This window comes from Canis aureus, chromosome 1 (genome assembly GCF_053574225.1).
Source record: "Canis aureus isolate CA01 chromosome 1, VMU_Caureus_v.1.0, whole genome shotgun sequence".
NCBI lineage: Eukaryota > Metazoa > Chordata > Mammalia > Carnivora > Canidae > Canis > Canis aureus.
In genome coordinates, this window is record NC_135611.1 from 105,213,929 (window position 1) to 105,231,762 (window position 17,834).

Sequence of the window (17,834 nt, forward strand, 5' to 3'; positions counted from 1 at the left end):
CTTTTAGCATTTCTTGCAAGGCAGGTCTAGTGATGATGAATTCCTTCAGCTTTTGATTTCTGAGGAAAGGTCTTGATCATTCCCTCATTTATAAAGGACTACTTTGCTGAATATTCTTTTTTTCTTTGAAGATTTTTACTTATTCATTCATGAGAGACACAGAAAGAGAAAAGGCAGAGACACAGGCAGAGGGAGAAGCAGGTTTCATGCAGGGAGCCCAATGTGGGACTTGATCTTGGAACTCCAGGATCACGCCCTGAGCCAAAACCAGACAGGCTCAACCGCTGAGCCATCCAGGCGTCTCATACTTTGCTTAATATTCTTATTTGGCAGTTTTTATCTTTGAGTAGAGCATCCTATTCTCCCTTGGCCTGAAGGTTTCTGCTGAAATATCCACTAATAGCTTTATGAGGGTTTCCTTGTAAGTTAAAAGCTTCTTTTCTCTTACTGCTTTTAGGATTCTTTGATTTTGTCAGTTTTATTGTAATGTATATTGGAGAAGAAGTCTTTGAGTTTGGTGACCAATGAGCATCATGAACTCAGGGTATTCAAATCTCTGCTCAGATTTGGGAATTTCTCAACCATCATTTCCTTAAATAAGGTTTCTGCCCTCTTCTTTCTACCTATCCTCTGAGACTCTGGTAATTTGCCAATTGTTTTTTGATGGTATCACATAGTCTTTCTTCATCCTTTTTCACTTTTTCCCCTTATTCTCTGGGTATTTTCAAGTTCCTATCTTCTAATTCTCAGATTAATTCTTCTGCCTGATTCTTATATTGTTGTTCTCTATTACTTTTCTTGAAATATATTTGACATATGTAACACTGTGTAAATTTAAAGTGTACAACATGTCAATTTGATATATTTATATATTGTAATATATATTATTACATATATGTGTAACAAATATATATTTATATATTGTAATATATATTTATACATTACAATATATAAATTGTAGCAACTAGCTACATTGCCATTGTAGCAACTAGCACCTCTATCATGTCACATAATGATGTCCTTTTTGTGGTTGGGAAAATTAAGATGTAGTCTTTTAACAGGTTTGATTATTAAAATACAATATTGTCTATATTCACTATGGTGTGCATTAGATCTTCAGGGCTTATTTACTTCTAGTCTTAAGTTTCTACCCTTGAACAACATCTGTCCTAATCCCCACCCCCCTGCAACTGGTAATTTACCATTCTGCTCCTTGTTTTTGTTTTTGTTTTAAATATATATTTTATTTATTCATGAGAGACCCAGAGAGAGAGAAAGAGAGGCAGAGACACAGGCAGAGGGAGAAGCAGGCCCCATGCGGGGAGCCCAATGCGGGACTCAATCCCAGAACCCCGGGGTCACGACCTGAGCCAAAGGCAGCCGCCCAACCGCTGAGCCACCCAGGCGTCCCCTGCTCCTTGTTTTTATGAGACTGGCTTTTGAATTTTTAAAAAAGATTTATTTGACACACAGAGAGAGAACACAAGCAGGAGGAGCAGCAGGCACAGGGAGAGGGAGAAGCAGGCTCCCCACTGAGCATGGAACCCAATGTGGGGCGCATCCCAGGACCCTGAGATCATGGCCTGAGCTGAAGGCAGATGCTTAACCGACTGAGCCACCCAAGCACTCTAAGACTGGCTTTTTTTAGATGCCACATACAAGTAATATCATAAAGTATTTCTCTTTTCTGACTTACATCACTCAGTATATCCTTAAGGTGCAACCATGTTAACAAATGGATTTCCTTCTTTTTTATGGCTGAATAATATTCCATTGTATATGTACACTGCATTTTCTTTAATCATCTGTCAATGTATACTTAAGTAACACTGGAATGAACATGGGGTGCAGATTATCTTCTGAAGAAAGCAATTTCATTACCTTTAAAAAAATACTCAGAAGCACATTTGCTGGGTTATACACTCAATTTTTAATGTTTTGAGAAACCATCATATTGTTTTCCATAGTGGCTGTACCTATTTTACCTTTGCACCAAGCGTGCAAGTGTTTCTTCCATATCTTCAGCAACACTTGTTATTTGTTGTGTTTTCAAGAATAGTCATTATTATTGGGGTGAAGTGATCTCATTGTGGTTTTAAATTACATTTCTCCTATGATTAGGAATGTTGAGCACCTTTTCATGTACCTGTTGGCCATTTGTACATGTCCTTGGAAAATTTTTTGTTGATATCTTCTGTCCATTTTTTAATCAGTCTGCTTAGGAGTTTGAGGTTTATAAATTCTTCATATATTTTTGCCATTCACCTCTTGTTATCAGATATGATTTGGAAATATTTTCTCTCATTTCCCAGATTATTATTACTTTTTTTTTTTTCAAGATTTCATTTAATTGTTCATGAGAGAGACAAAGAGAGAGGCAGAAACATAGGCAGGAGAAACAGGCTCCTTGCTGGGAGCCTGATCTGGGACTCAATCCCAGGACCCAGAAAGTGATAAATACAGAAACTAAAAGAACTCATATGTGCAATTTAAGAAACAAAACAGGTGAGCCTAGGGGAAGAGAAGGAAAAATAAAATAAGATAAAAGTAGAGGGAGGCAATTAAGAGACTCTTAACTATAGGGAACAAACTGAGGGTTGCTGGAGGGGAGAAAATGAACAACAATAAAGGTGTATCATACAATGACACCCCAGAAATATAAAGGACCATAAGAGCCAGCTATTAATCATCACATGCCAACACGTTGGATTACATAGAAAACAACGAACAATTCCTAGAAACATACAACCTACCAAGACTGAATAGTGGTAAAAGAGAAAATCTGAAGAGATCAATAATGAGTAAAGATATTGAATTAGTATTCAAAAGACATGTTCATAAGTAAAACCCCAGAACCAAATGGCTTTCCTGGTGAATTATACCAAACTTTTGAGGAACTAAAGCCAGAACTGCTCATTCTTCTAAAAAAATTAAAGGAGAAGACATTTCCAAACTCATGAGGCTAGCATTCCCCTGGTAGCAAAAGCAGACAAGGGTACTACAGAAACAATATAAGTCAATAGCCTTGGAAAACATAGATGCAAATATTTTCAATACTGGCAAACAAAATTCCACATCACATTAAAGGATCATACACCATAATCAAGTGGGATTTATCTGTGAGGTTCAAGGATAGCTCACCATCTACAAATCAATAAATGTGATACACATTAAGAGTGAAGTGGAAAAAAATTCTATTATATTAATAGATGCAGAAAAATTATCACTTTCAATATTCCCCTTTGAATTGCTTTTGCTGCATTCCATAAGTTTTGGTATACTGCATTTTCATTTTCTTCATTTTCATTTTCATTTTCTTCTTTGGTCCTTCCTATGACTACTTTTCTGACACACTTGTTCAATCCTCACATATTTATCAATATTCCAGTATTATTCTTGATATTGATTTTATGGTTAGAAACAATCCTTGATAGGAATTCAGTCCTTTTGTATTTTTGAAGGCTTGTTTTGTGGCTTAACATATGATCTATCTTAGGGAATGTTCTCTGTGTACTTGAGAAGAATGAGCATTTTACTGCTGTTGGATGGAATGTACTGTATATGTCTATTAGGTACACTTGATCTAAAGTGTAATTTCAAATCCAATATTACCTGTTTAAGCAACCTACCCACTATTGAAAGTTGGGTATTGAAGTCCCCTCCTATTACTGTAAATCTGTATATTTCTCCCTTTATAGCTGTTAATATTTGCTTATATATTTAGGGACTCCAGTCTGAGTACATACAAATTTATAATTTATAATCTCCTCGTGAATTAACCCATCTATCATTATAATAGCCTCCTCTGATCCTTTGATGGATTTTAACTTAAAGTCTAATTGTCTGAGTATAGTTAGGCTTGCTCTCTTTTGATTATCATTTGTGTGGAGTATTTTCCAACCCTCCAACTTTATCCTACATATGTCCTATATTATGTCCTCAAAGTTAACATGAGTCTCTTGTATATACAACATAGGCTTGGATTTAAAATATCATTCAGCCATTCTATGCAGTTTATTTGGGAAATTTAATCCATTTATACTTTTTAAAGTATCTTTATTGGGGATCCCTGGGTGGCTCAGAGGTTTGGCACCTGCCTTTGGCCCAGGGCGCGATGCTGGAGTCCCCAGATCGAGTCCCGCATCGGGCTCCCGGCATGGAGCCTGCTTCTCCCTCTGCCTGTGTCTCTGCCTCTCTCTCTCTCTCTCTCTCTCTGTGTGTGTCTATCATAAATAAATAAATCTTTAAAAAAATAAAAAAATAAAGTATCTTTATTATTTTTTATATTTTATTAAAATTCAATTTGCCAACATATAGTATAACACCCAGTGTTCATCCCATTAAGTGCCCTCCCATTGCCCAACAGGAATCCCTGTTCCCAGTCACCCCATCCCTCCATCCTCCTCTTCTGCAACCCTTTTTCCCAGAGTTAGGAGTCTCTCATGGTTTGTCTTCCTAATTTTCCCTCACTCAGTTTCCCTCTCTTCCCTTATAGTCCTTTTCACTATTTCTTATATTCCACATGTGAGTGAAACCATATGATTGTCTTTCTCCAATTAACTTTTTTCACTCAGCATACCTTTTTGTTCCATCTACATTGAAGCAAATGCTAGGTATTCGTCCTTTCTGATGGTTGAATACTATTCCATTGTGTGCGTGTGTGTATATAACACATCTATATCCATTCATCTATCGAAGGAAATCTTGGCTCCTTCCACAGTTTGGCTATTATGGACATTCTGGCTATTGTGGACATTTTATACACATATGTGTGTGTGTATAAATTTTATATATATATTTATATAATATTATATAAATAATATATAAAATGTATAAAATGTATACTTGTATAAAATGTATAAAATTTACACACACACACATATATACATACAGACACCACATTTTCTTTATCCATTCATCTGCTGAAGGATATCATGGCTCCTTCCAGTTTGGCTATTGTGGACTACACTAATTTTTAAAGATGAAGACTCATTATTTCCATTTTGTTAATAACAAAAGGACTACAATACAGGTAGAAGGCAACTTTCTTCCTCTCTTACTATCTTCATTTGTGGTTTAATAATCTTTTACTAGAGATATCCTTTGATTCCTTTTTCTTGGTATACTGTGTGTCTACTACAGGATTTTTATTTATTTCCCATGAGGCTTACATAGAACTAATTGTAACAGTCTAGTTTAACCTGAAAAAACTTAATTTTGATTACATACAAAAATTCCACAGTTGTACTCCTCCCTTCTTCCAACACTGTTATTGATGTTACAATTTACATATTTTAGTATATATCCACTAACAAATTATTAAAGTCATTGTTTTTAATTCTTTTCACTTTTATACTCGAAAAGTGGCTTATGAACCATCATTACAATATAACAAAATTCTGTATTTGATTATATACTTACCTTCACTAGTGACTTTTTGTTTTCATGCTGCTAATTAGTGCTCTTCTGCTTCAGTATGAACAACTCCTTTTAACATTTTTTGTACGGCAACTCTAGTGGTAAAGAAATCTCTCAATATTTACTTGTCTGGGAACATCTTTATTTCTTAAGGATAGCTTTGCTGGTATAATATTTTTTGTCCATGGTTTTTCACTTTCAACAGTTTGATTATCCCACTCTCTTTTAATCTTCAAGGTTCTTGTGGAGCTCCCTCGGATATTATAGATCTCTTCTTTTGCTGCTAACAAAATTTTTACTTTGTCTTTGACTTTTTAATGTGTCTTAATGTAAATCTAAACTTTCAATCTATTTGGGATCCTGTGGACTTCACATATATGCACTTTCTTTCCCCAGATGTGGTAAATTTTCTTTTTTTTTTTTTTTTAAGATTTTATTTATTTATTCATAGAGACAGAGACAGAGAGGCGGAGACACAGGCAGAGGGAGAAGCAGGCATCATACAGAGAGGCCAACGCGGGACTCGATCCAGGGTCTCCATGATCACGCCCTGGGCCAAAGGCAGCGCTAAACCACTGCACCACCGGGGCTGCCCGATGTAAATTTTCAAGACATTATTTCTGTACACACATTTTTTTGCCCCTCTCTCATTCTCTTCTTCTGACTTCCGTAACTCATGAGACCACATAGAAACAATGTACAGGTCTTTTTTTTTTTTTTTTGTACAAGTCTTTAATGCTTTCTTCATACTCTTTCATTCTTTTTTCATTTTGCCCTGAGTAGATATCAAATGTTCTGCTTAAGTTTGTGGATTCTTGGTTCAGCTTGCTCAAGTCTGCTTTTGAAAGCCTGTATTACACTTTTCAGTTCAGGAGCACCTGGGTGGTTCAGTCAGGTAAGCATCTGGTTGACTCTTAGTTTTGGCTCAAGTCACAATCTCACGGTCATGGGACTGAGCTTCACACTGGGCTCCACACTCAGCATGAAATGTGCTACAGATTCTTTCTCCTTCCTTCTCTGCCCCTCCACACTTGTGCACTCTCTTTCAAATAAATAAAATCTTTAAATTTTTCAGTTCAATTATGGTATTTTCCAGCTGTACCTTTTAATAGCTTGCATCTCTCTGTTCAACTTCTCATTTTGTTTATATATTGTTTCCTATATGTTCATTTATCTGTATTATCTTATGAATCACTGTGCTTTTTAAAAAATACTTTATTTATTTATTCATGGGAGACACAGAGACAGGCAGAGAGATAGGCAGAGGGAGAAGGAGGCTCCTTGTGGGGAGCCAGATGCAGGACTTGATCCCAGAACCCTGAGATCACACCCTGAGCCAAAGGCAGATGCTTAACCACTGAGCCACTTAGGTGCCCAATCACTGTGCTTCTTTAGGGAAATTATTTTGTTCAGGAAGAAACTCATAGATATATGGTAAATTAATTTTTGATATGTCAAAAATATGCAACTGGCAAAGGACAATTACTTTAACAAATGATGTTGGAGAAATTGGGATAGCTAAATGCAAAAAATGTAAGGTCTGAAACCATCAAACTCCTAGAGGAAACAGGTAGTTCTTGACACCAAAAGCAAAGGTGTAACAAAAGCAAAAATAAACAAGTTGGGACTACATCAGTATAAAAAGCTTACATCCGGCATGTGAAACTACAAAAAGTGAAAAGGCAACTTTGGGAATGGGACAAAATAGTTGCAAACAACATATTCGATATGAGATTATATGCAAAATATACAAGGATCTCCTACAATGCAATAGCTAAAATAACCTCATTAAAGAATTGGCAATGGACCTGAATAGACCTTTGTCCAAGGAAGACATACAAATGGCCAACAGTTACATGAAAAGGTATTCAACATTACTAATCACAAGGAAAAAGCAAATCAAAATCACCATGAGATATCATCTTACACCTGTTAGAATACCTATTATCAAAAGACAAGAGAGGGGCACCTGGGTGGCTCAACTGGTGAGGTCATGATCTGAGGGTCCTGGGATTGAGCCCCAAGTTAGGCTCCCTGATCAGTAGGGAGCCTGCTTCTCCCTCTCTCTCTGCTGCTCTCCTCTGTTCATGTTCTTGCTCTGTTTCTCTCAAAATGAATAAATAAAAAATCTTTAAAAAGACAAGAGAGTAAGTCCTGGTAAGGATGTAGAGAAAAGTGAATGCTACACAATGGTGGGAATGTAAACTGATATAGTCATTATGGAAGATGGAGTGGAGGTTTCTCAATAAACTAAAAACAGAATTACCTTATGATCTAGCAATTTATCCAAAGGAGGGTGAGAACTCTGTCAATAACAGATCTCTGTACTGGAGCATTCATTGCAGCATTATTCACAATAGCCCAGGTATGGAAACAACTTAAGTAAGTGTCCACGAACAGATGAATGGATCAAGAAAATGTTATATATACATATGAATATTATTCAGCCTTCAGAAAGAAGGAAATCCTGCCATTTTGACCACATGGATGAACTTGGAGTGATTTAATAAATGGAATCTTAAAAATAAATAAAGTCAAACTCCTAGAAATAAATCCAATATTTTAATAATCCTTGTCAGGCATTTCACAGATTTCCATTTCTTGGTAGTTGGTAAATGAGGAGATTTGGGGGATCCCTGGGTGGCGCAGCGGTTTGGCGCCTGCCTTTGGCCCAGGGCGCGATCCTGGAGACCCGGGATCGAATCCCACATCGGGCTCCCGGTGCATGGAGCCTGCTTCTCCCTCTGCCTGTGTCTCTGCCTCTCTCTCTCTCTGTGTGACTATCATAAATAAATAAAAATTAAAAAAAAAATAAATAAACCTACTGTTTAAAAAAAAAAAAGGAGATTTTGTTTTTTTCTTTGATTGCACTTTCTTGTTTCTTCATGCTTAAGTTTGCATTATTTCTATCTTGAAAAGCAGCTGCCTGTCCTAGTCTTTATGGATGATTTTCATTTGGAGAGATACTCACCAATTACTAGTACTCAGTAAGTGACAAAATAGAGATGGAGCTTTTGAGGAATGCACTGGAAGGTGGGGGAAGACCCCTTAACACGTCCTCTCCCTCTTGAAGAAAAGCCTGAGTCCCTTGCTTTTTCTCAATGCAGAGCAAAGCTAACTGTAAGAGGATGTCAAAGTTTTTGCTTCATTACTAATTTTCCCAGGAATCAAACTCTCTTCTTTAGTGCTAGGATGGGGCAACATAGACATCAACTCCATGTAGGGCACTCAGAAATGTTAAGGACAAAAACTTTTGTTGCAGAAAAGTTCTTAGTGTAAGAAAATCTCAGTTTTGTGTTTATTCCCAATCTAAGCATCACCAGATTTTAGTAAAGGGCATGCCTACCCATCTCTTTGATCCTTTCTGACCCAAAAGACTGGCTCTGCAGGTCATTCCGTGTTCTGTATGATGTGAGATAAAAAAACAGCACTGTGAAGAAAAAACTCTAATACTTGGGATAAGGTCATTTTGCTTCCTTCCCTTTCCTGTAAAGGAAAAGCTTTAGCTCTGTGCCTATTCCTAATTGTGCAGACCAATGGTGGATATAAAGGGCATGCTATGACTTTTTCTTTGTTCCTGTCTTTCCCAGAAGACCAGGCTCTGCAAGTCATTCTGCACTTAGTAAGGAGCATGACAGAAAACGACTTCACAGAGGATGCATGGAGAGGTAAGGAGGCCAGGCACACACTACCAATCTTCACTCCCCTTACCCCATGGGAGAAATCACACCCCAAGGTATTAAGCTTGGTGCTGAGCTAAGGAGACTTGGAGACAAGCTGACATAAGTAAAGTAAATTGTTCTTCTTAACCCTATAAATGCAACTACTCTCAGTTTGTGCTAAGAATTGTGAATTTCTCTTTGAGGAATTTTGGAACCAGTATCATTATATGGATTTGTTTGTGGAGGAATGAGAGCTAAGGCTTCCTACTCAGTCATCTTGCTGCATCATTTCCATAATTTACTTTTTTACACTACAACACTGGAATAGAAACGAAGTCACAGAATTTGACAAAAACCCAACAAAACATCCAGGAATATTGAAATACTCTTGAATCTCCAGAAGTCTTTCATTAAGTTGGTTTCTAATATTCTCTTAAAAGGGTATTTGAGGGGTGCCTTGGCAGTTCAGTTGGTTAAACATCCAAGTCTTGATTTCAGGTCAGGTCATGATCTCAGGGTTATGGGACTAAGTCCCACATCAAGGTTGTCACTGGGCATAGAGTCCGCTTGGGGTTCTTTCTCTTCCTTTCCCCCTGGCTTGCTTGTACATGTGTTTGTTCTCTTAAAAGAAAAAAATCAATCATGGATCCAAATATCCTATGTGTGGGATATGGAAAAATACAAGATGAGTTTGGAGCATCTCATACTGGAATGAGAAAGAAGTCTTCAAAAAAGAGAAGTCGGTTAAGCATCTAACTTTGGCTCAGATCATCATCTTGGGGTAGTGGGTTTGAGCCCCATGCTGAGCTCCCCATTCAGCAAGGAGTCTACTTATCCTTTTGCCTCTCCTCCTGCTCATGTTCTCCCTTTCTTTCATATAAATTTTTATCAGGGTAAATTAAAGGGATATATGGTTTAATCTGAAACAGCTACAATTTGCTCCCAGTTGCAAAAGTTGAAACAATTTGAGCAACAAAATTAATATCATGGTGTTGGATTAAAAATGTTACAACGTAACACAATGTGTGTTGTGTGGGGGGGTATATATATGTATATATAAATGTAAAATTATATATATATATATGTAAATATGATATATTTATATCATATAAACTCTCTCTCTCTCTCTCTATATATATATATATATAAAATAATTGAATAGACGAGACAAATCTTCCTGGCAGAAAAATACAAATTAATATGGGAAGATATTCCTGTTCCCAGGAGGTGGATATTAATTTATTCCCTCCCCTGTGGCTGGGCTGGACACAGACATATAATAGCTTTATCTAATGTAGAGACCTGGAAAACACTACCTGAGCCAAGTGTTCAAGGTTAAAACATCCAGTGATGTATCATTTACCATGAATCTAATCATAAGAAAAACAGTCCCTACTTGAGAGATGCACCTGACCAGTTTCTACTTAATTATTCTGGCAAAGACATTTAGTACTATGTTGAAGAAAAGTGATGAGAGTGACATATCCTTGTCTCATCCCTCATCTTAGAGGAAAAGTAGTCACCTTTTCACTGTTGAATACTTTAGCCGTGGGCTTACCATATATGGCATTTCTTATGCTGCGGTACATTCCATTTATACCCATTTGGTTGAGAGTTTTTATCATGCCTGGGTGTTGAATTCTGTCAAAGGCTTTTCTGCATCTACTGAGATGATTGTAGGAGTTCAATACACTATTTTGTTAATGTGCTGTATCATATCTATTGATTTGTGGATATTGAACCATCCTGCATCCCTAGAATACAACCCATTTGCTAATAGTGTATAATCTTGTAAATGCCCCGTTGAATTCAATTTGCTACTATTTTCATGAGGATTTTCACATCTCTGTTCATTAGGTAATTGGCCAGGAGTTTCCCTTCCTTTTCAGGTCCTTGTCTGGTTTTGGTATCAGGGTAATGCTGGAAATGAGTTTGGAAGTGTTCCCTCCTCTTCCATTTTTTTGTAATACTCTGAGAAGAATTGGTCATCTTTAAATGTTTGGTAGAGTTTGCCATGAAGTCTTTTGATTCTCAACTTTTGCTAGGGTTTTGATTACTATTTCAGTCTCTTTACTAGTAATTTTTCTCTTCAGGTTTTCTATTTCTTTGTGATTCAATCCTGGTAGGTTAAATATTTCTAGGAAAGTGTCCAATTCTAGGTTGTCAAATTTGTTGGGATATGATTGTAGCAGTCTTTTCTTCCTAATATTTTATTTAAATTCAATTTGCCAACATATAACACCCAGTGCTCATCTCATCATGTGCCCTCCCTGTGTGCCCATCACTCCATGCCCCCACACTTCTCCCCTTCTGCAACCCTTTGTTTTTGTTTGTTTTTTTAAGATTTTATTTATTTATTCATAGACACAGAGAGAGAGAGGCAGAGACACAGGCAGAGGGAGAAGCAGGCTCCATGCAGGGAGCCCGATGTGGGACTTGATCCCGGGTCTCCAGGATCACATCCCAGGCTGCAGGCAGCACCAAACCGCTGTGCCACCGGGCTGCTCTTCTGCAACCCTTTGTTTCCCAGAGTTAGGAGTCTCTCATGGTTTGTCATCCTCTCTAATTTTTTCCCACTCAGTTTCCCTCCTTTTCCTTATAGTCCCTTTGACTATTTTTTATATTCCACATGTGAGTGAAATTATATGATGATTGTCTTTCTCCAGCTGACTTATTTCACTCAGCATAATACCCTCCAGAGTGTAGCAGTCTTTTAGATCTTTGTGTGATGTCTGTTGTAGTGTCTCTTATTGATGTCTATTGTCTCTTATTTCTAATTTTCTTTTCTGGAGATCTTCTTTTTTTCTTGCTAAGTCTAGCCAAAGGGTTTGTCAATTTTCTTAGTTTCATTAATCTTTTCTTTTGGTCTCTATTTCTGCTCTAATTTTCTTCCAACTTTGGGCTTAGTTTGAATTTCCATTTTCATTTGCCTCAAGATATTTTTTTAATTCCTTTGACGGCTTCTTCTATGTTGTTCAATTACAAAATGTTAAGTCCACAAATATGTGGGAATTATCTAGCTTTTTTTTTTTTAATTTATTTATTCATGAGAGACACAGAGAAAGAGAGAGACAGAGATACAGGCAGAGGGAGAAGCAGGCTCCATGGAAGAAGCTCGGTGTGGGACTCTCCCGGATCACACGATCACACCCTGAGCCAAAGGCAGACACTCAACCACTAAGCCCCCCAGGCATCCCTCCAGCCTTCTTCTCATCCTTGATTTCTAGTTTTAACCACTGTGTTTAGAAAAGAGGCTTGATATGGTTTTCTGGCCTAGCATATGTTACATCCTGGAGAATGTTCCATGTGTGCCTAAGAATTTGCATTCTGATGTTGTTGGATAGAACGTTGTACAATTGTCTGTTGATGTCATCTGGTATAATATAATTTAAGTCCAAAGTTTCCTTATTGATTTTCTGCCTGGATGAAGTCCCCTATTATTTTATTCCTGTCTCTTAATACTTGATATATGTATTTAGATGTTCCCACTATGGGTGCATAAGTATTTATAAATGTTATATCCTCTTGTTTGACATTGTTATCAGTATACAATGACCCTCTTTGTCTTAAAGTCTTTTATAACTCTGGCCACACTTTCATGGAAGATCCTTTTGCAATCTTTCATTTTCAGTCTGTATGTGTCTTTAAGGCTGAAATCAGTCTCCTGTACATAATATATATTGTATTTATACCCATTTAGCCACTCTGTCTTTTGATGGGAGAATTTAGTCCATTTACATTTAATGTAATTATTCATAGGTATGTGCTTACTACTATTGCCATTTTGTCCCTTTATGATTTGCTGTCTGGCATGCCTAAATCTAATCCAAGTTTTTGACTTGTGGTTACCATGAAGATTGATAAGCTGAGAAAATTTTACTTTTTTACTTTCCTCCCCCATGTTTTGGTCTTGATGTCACAATTTACATATTTTACCTTATATATCCATTAACATTACTTAAGTTATAAATATTTTTAATACTTTTATCTTGCAACTTTCATACTAGAGTTAGGTGATTCACCTACCACCAACACAACATTAGAGTATTCTGAATTTATGTATTTACCTTTACTAGTTAGTAGCAGAAAAGCTTGAAGTCCCTTTAAGATTTCTCACAAGGCCAGTCTTAATGAACTCCTTCAGACTTCACTTGCCTGGGAAACTTCCTTCTGAAGGACAACTATGCCAGGTAGAGTATTCTTGGTTGGCAGTTTTCTTCTTTCACCACTTTCGGAGACTTTGGGTTTGTGATTCTGTGAACTCCTGGCAGAAATGCAGTATCGCTTCACCTGCAGTTTCAGAGATACTAAACATCAAAAACTAAAAAAAAAAAAAAAAACAACTTTCCCAATCCCCATAAGTGATTAGATTTTCTACTATGCATTCAAGGTCAAGTATATGGGAAAAGTTTTCTTTTTCCAGAATAACTGTAAGCAGACAAGTTCCCACATGGTGGAAACAGAAAATATTTAGATGCTGTGATCTGCTAGATGAAAGAACCACAGGAAGTATGTGCGTTTAATTGAGAAGTTCACTGTCCCCAACATATAATTATCTGTTCACCCTTAGTCTCCTAAACTTTAAAAAAAGTTAGCCACAGAAACAAGGAAGGATGCAAAGGGCTTGAGAAAAATTTTCCAAGAAGAGTGAAAGTAAAAGTGAAGGGGACATGCCATGAACTTATATTAAAAATCACTGGACATGATTTATACAATTGATGCAAATAGGAAAAGTCTATTTGACATACTTGTTCTCTAAAAATACGTATTTTAATAATGTTGATGCAAGAAGAGGCACAAATTCTAAACTGAAGATTTTAAAATTCATGCCATTTAGGCTATTCAAAATTTCCCAAACCATAAAAAAATTCTCAAAAATATATTTAACAAATCTCATATATGCCTTGATGTCCAAAATTATTAAATATAGTTTTAGCAAATTTAAGAGTTTCTAGTGAGGTTAAGTGAATCTTATACTAGGACTACAATATTTTTTCATTATTAGAAAATATCACTTTTAAAGTCATAAAAATGAGATATGAACACCAAATAATCAACATAATCAAAGAAATGTCACTGACTTCCAATGCTAGTTTAACTATTGAGAAATATATCAATTCCCTGCAAAGTCAAAAAGAACACTGGGAAATCCTAACACCTATATTATTTAGCACCTTGAGGTATTAGTAAAGAATTAACCACTAGAAAATCATCTCTGTTTAAAGAGTATGGCCAAAGAATCAATGGGCAAATATTGTAAGAAAATTGGACAAAATATTATAAATACTATGACAAGCATATAGTACATAGTTTATGCACATTCTAAGCACCCAGAAGATATTTTAGAAATGAGGCTGCAGTTTAAAATAGGAGCAAATCTAACAAGACATGTGGAAAGTGTATATTAATAAAAATTATTGCACACTACCTATATAGGAAGTACAGATTTAAAGAAAAGAAAAATTTCCTTGGGTAGAATAATAAATCTTACATAGAGGCACACATAAATACACATGTATATTATACAGAAGAATAAAAAGCAGTAACCTTTCAGAGTTATAAATACACATGTATATTATACAGAAGAATAAAAAGTAGTCACTTTTAGGAGTTATTTACAATACATATGCACAAAGATATAGCAAAAGGAAGTTGCCAACAATAAGCATACAAAATAATCATAAGAGACTGCAAGACCACAATGAGATACCACCTCACATCTAAAACATACACACACGAAAACAGCAACTGTTGGTAAGGATATGGAGAAATTGGAGCCCTGTGCATTGTTTATAGGAATGTAAGTTGGTGCTGCTGCTATAGAAAAAGTACTGATACCCAAAATAATTGAAAGCAGTCTCAAAGAGCTATTTGTAAACCTATGTTCTTAGCAGTATTATTCACAACAGCCAAAAGGTGGGAAAAAATCCAAGTGTCTGTCATCATTACATTAATTGGATATTCTGATACATACTTACAATAATTATTACTGATTACTGAGCCTTAAAGGAAGAAATTCTGACACATGCCACAACTTGGATGACGCTTGAAGACATTAAGCTAAGAGAAATAAGCCAGCCACGAAAATCATTCTACTTATATGAGATACCTAGAATAATCAAATTAACGGAGGTAGTAAATAGAATGGTGGTTGACAGGGACTGGAGAGAATAGGAAAAGAGTTATTGTTTGATGGGTACAGAGTCACAGTTTTTTTAATGATTCAGTTCAGCCTTTTCTATGAGTCAAATAATTTCTTAATGTTTTAAAAATATGTATCCTTGGGCAGCCCGGGTGGCTCAGCGGTTTAGCGCTGCCTCAGCCCAGGGCCTGATCCTGTAGACCTGGGATCAAGTCCCACGTCAGGCTCCCTGCCATGGAGCCTGCTTCTCCTTCTGCCCGTGTCTCTGCCTCTCTGCGTCTCTCATTAATAAATAAATGCTCAAGGATTACAGTTCTTAAATCAATCTCTTCAGTTCACCTAGACTAACTTCTCAGGATTACTGAAAGGTGCCTGCAATACACCTGCGTTGGGCAGCCCAGGTGGTTTAACGGTTTAGCACCACCTTCAGCCCAGGGCCTGATCCTGGAGACCCAGGATCGAGTCCCATGTCGGGCTCCCTGCATGGAGCCTGCTTCTCCCTCTGCCTGTGTGTCTCTGCCTGTTTCTCGAATAAATAAATAAAACCTTTTAAAAAAAATACATCTGTGCCTGTAATAATGAGTAAGATCGATCTCTTAGAATCATGTAATCCTACATACAAGAACAGTTTTGAGTGACAGTTTCTGAAATAGAAATATTTTTCTCTAATTATGGGTTAGGATGCACGTAAGGGAGACATTGATTCTGTCTCTACTGGAACATCTGTTTTCAGATTATTAGAGAGACTTGAAAATAGAATTTAGGGGGAAAGTATTTAAAAAACACTGTGTTGGGGATCCCTGGGTGGCACAGCGGTTTGGCGCCTGCCTTTGGCCCAGGGCGCGATCCTGGAGACCTAGGATCGAATCCCACGTCGGGCTCCCGGTGCATGGAGCCTGCTTCTCCCTCTGCCTGTGTCTCTGCCTCTCTCTCTCTCTGACTATCATAAATAAATAAAAATTTAAAAAAAAAAAAAAAAAAAAAAAAAAACTGTGTTGCATGTTGCATAGAGAAGTTTCCAAGTTCAAATGTATTAAGAGATTTTCTCTGGTTTAAAAATATTTTGGTATCAAAATTAAGCTCAGCATGTATTTCTCTACAACTTTTTTTTTTTTAACTTTATTTATTCATGAGAGACACAGAGACATAGGCAGAAAGAGAAGCAGGCTCCCCACAGGGAGCCCGATGTAGGACCCAATCCCGGGACTCAGGACCATGCCCGGGATGGAAGGCAGATGCTCAACCCCTGAGCCACGTAGGCGTCCCTCTCTACAACTTTCTACCATGTACAAGATTTCACGCATCTCATTTTGTAATAGTTTTATTTAACTCAGATGTGAATAGAGGAACAGGTAATCTGATAATGCTCATAACTTCATTTCTTTTTTTTTATTTTTTTTAATTTAAAATTTTTAAAAATTTATTTATGATAGTCACACAGAGAGAGAGAGAGAGAGAGAGAGGCAGAGACACAGGCAGAGAGAGAAGCAGGCTCCATGCACCGGGAGCCCGACGTGGGATTCGATCCCAGGTCTCCAGGATCGCGCCCTGGGCCAAAGGCAGGCACTAAACCGCTGCGCCACCCAGGGATCCCCTTTTCTTAAAATTTTTTTAAAAAGATTTTTTTTATTTATTCATGAGAATACACACAGACAGAGAGGCAGAGACACAGGCAGAAGCAGGCTCCATGCAGGGAGCCCGATGTGGGACTCGATCCTGGGTCCCCAGGATCACGCCCTGGGCTGAAGGCGGCACTAAACCACTGAGCCACCTGGGCTGCCCCATAACTTGATTTCTACACAATATTGTTTTAGAGACTAAAGTTTCATGCCTCACAGTTAGGGTATCACATTGTTTCATAATGTGATATTATTGTTCATTTACTATGATATCTAACATTGCACTTTGACCCTGGCACACAAGCAAAGCAGTCTTGTCTAATAATTGAGTCAATCTGTTTTCATGAAATCCAAGTTGGTCATGGGGCAGACTCTACTGTTATATATATCAATAGTTCACCTAACTTAAGAACTCCAAATCTCTATTCATAGTTGATACTGACCTATAGAAAATATTTCTGCATAGGAGCACCTGGGTGGCTCAGTGGTTAAATGTCTGCCTTTGGCTCAGGTCGTGATCCTAGGGTCCTGGGATTGAGTCCCACATCAGGCTCCCTACAGGGAGCCTGCTTCTCCCTCTGCCTATTTCTCTACCCCTCTCTCTGTCTCTCATGAATAAATAAAAATAAAATCTTAAAAAAAATTTCTGCATAAAAAACTTGTGAAAACAAAAAATTATTTAAAACACTATCAACCTAAAATAAAATGTCTGTCTAAAAAACAGAACATAGCTCAGAATTATTTGAAAAGTCAGTTCTTATTAGTACAGCACAACAGTTAAGAATTGTGTTTAAAAAAAAAAAAGAATTGTGTTTACTACAATCCCAGCCACTCTGCCCCTAAGCAGTGTGTGCACTTTCACAAACGGGCTAAACATTGTGTATCTACTTTCATTTTTATCTGCAAATAAAACCATGTGTGTACCTGTATCAGAGAGCTATAAAGATTTTTAAAATACTTGTGGAGTATTTCATAATAGTCATTCATACAAAT

General features: G+C 37.0%; 1 protein-coding gene across 15 annotated transcripts in view; it reads right to left on the reverse strand.

Moving 5' to 3' along the window:
* Positions 1–17,834, reverse strand: part of LOC144324750 (KRAB domain-containing protein 5-like) — a 167,336-nt gene that overhangs the window by 116,707 nt on the left and 32,795 nt on the right. For 13 of the 15 annotated variants that reach the window (XR_013390213.1, XR_013390223.1, XR_013390211.1 and 10 more), the window contains one exon: positions 13,148–13,370. The gene's annotated coding sequence lies outside the window, so the exon portion shown is untranslated. Of the gene's footprint in view, positions 1–1,380; positions 2,512–5,538; positions 9,738–13,147; positions 13,371–17,834 lie in introns of those variants that run through there. The other 2 variants (XR_013390225.1, XR_013390215.1) reach the window with 2 other exon arrangements.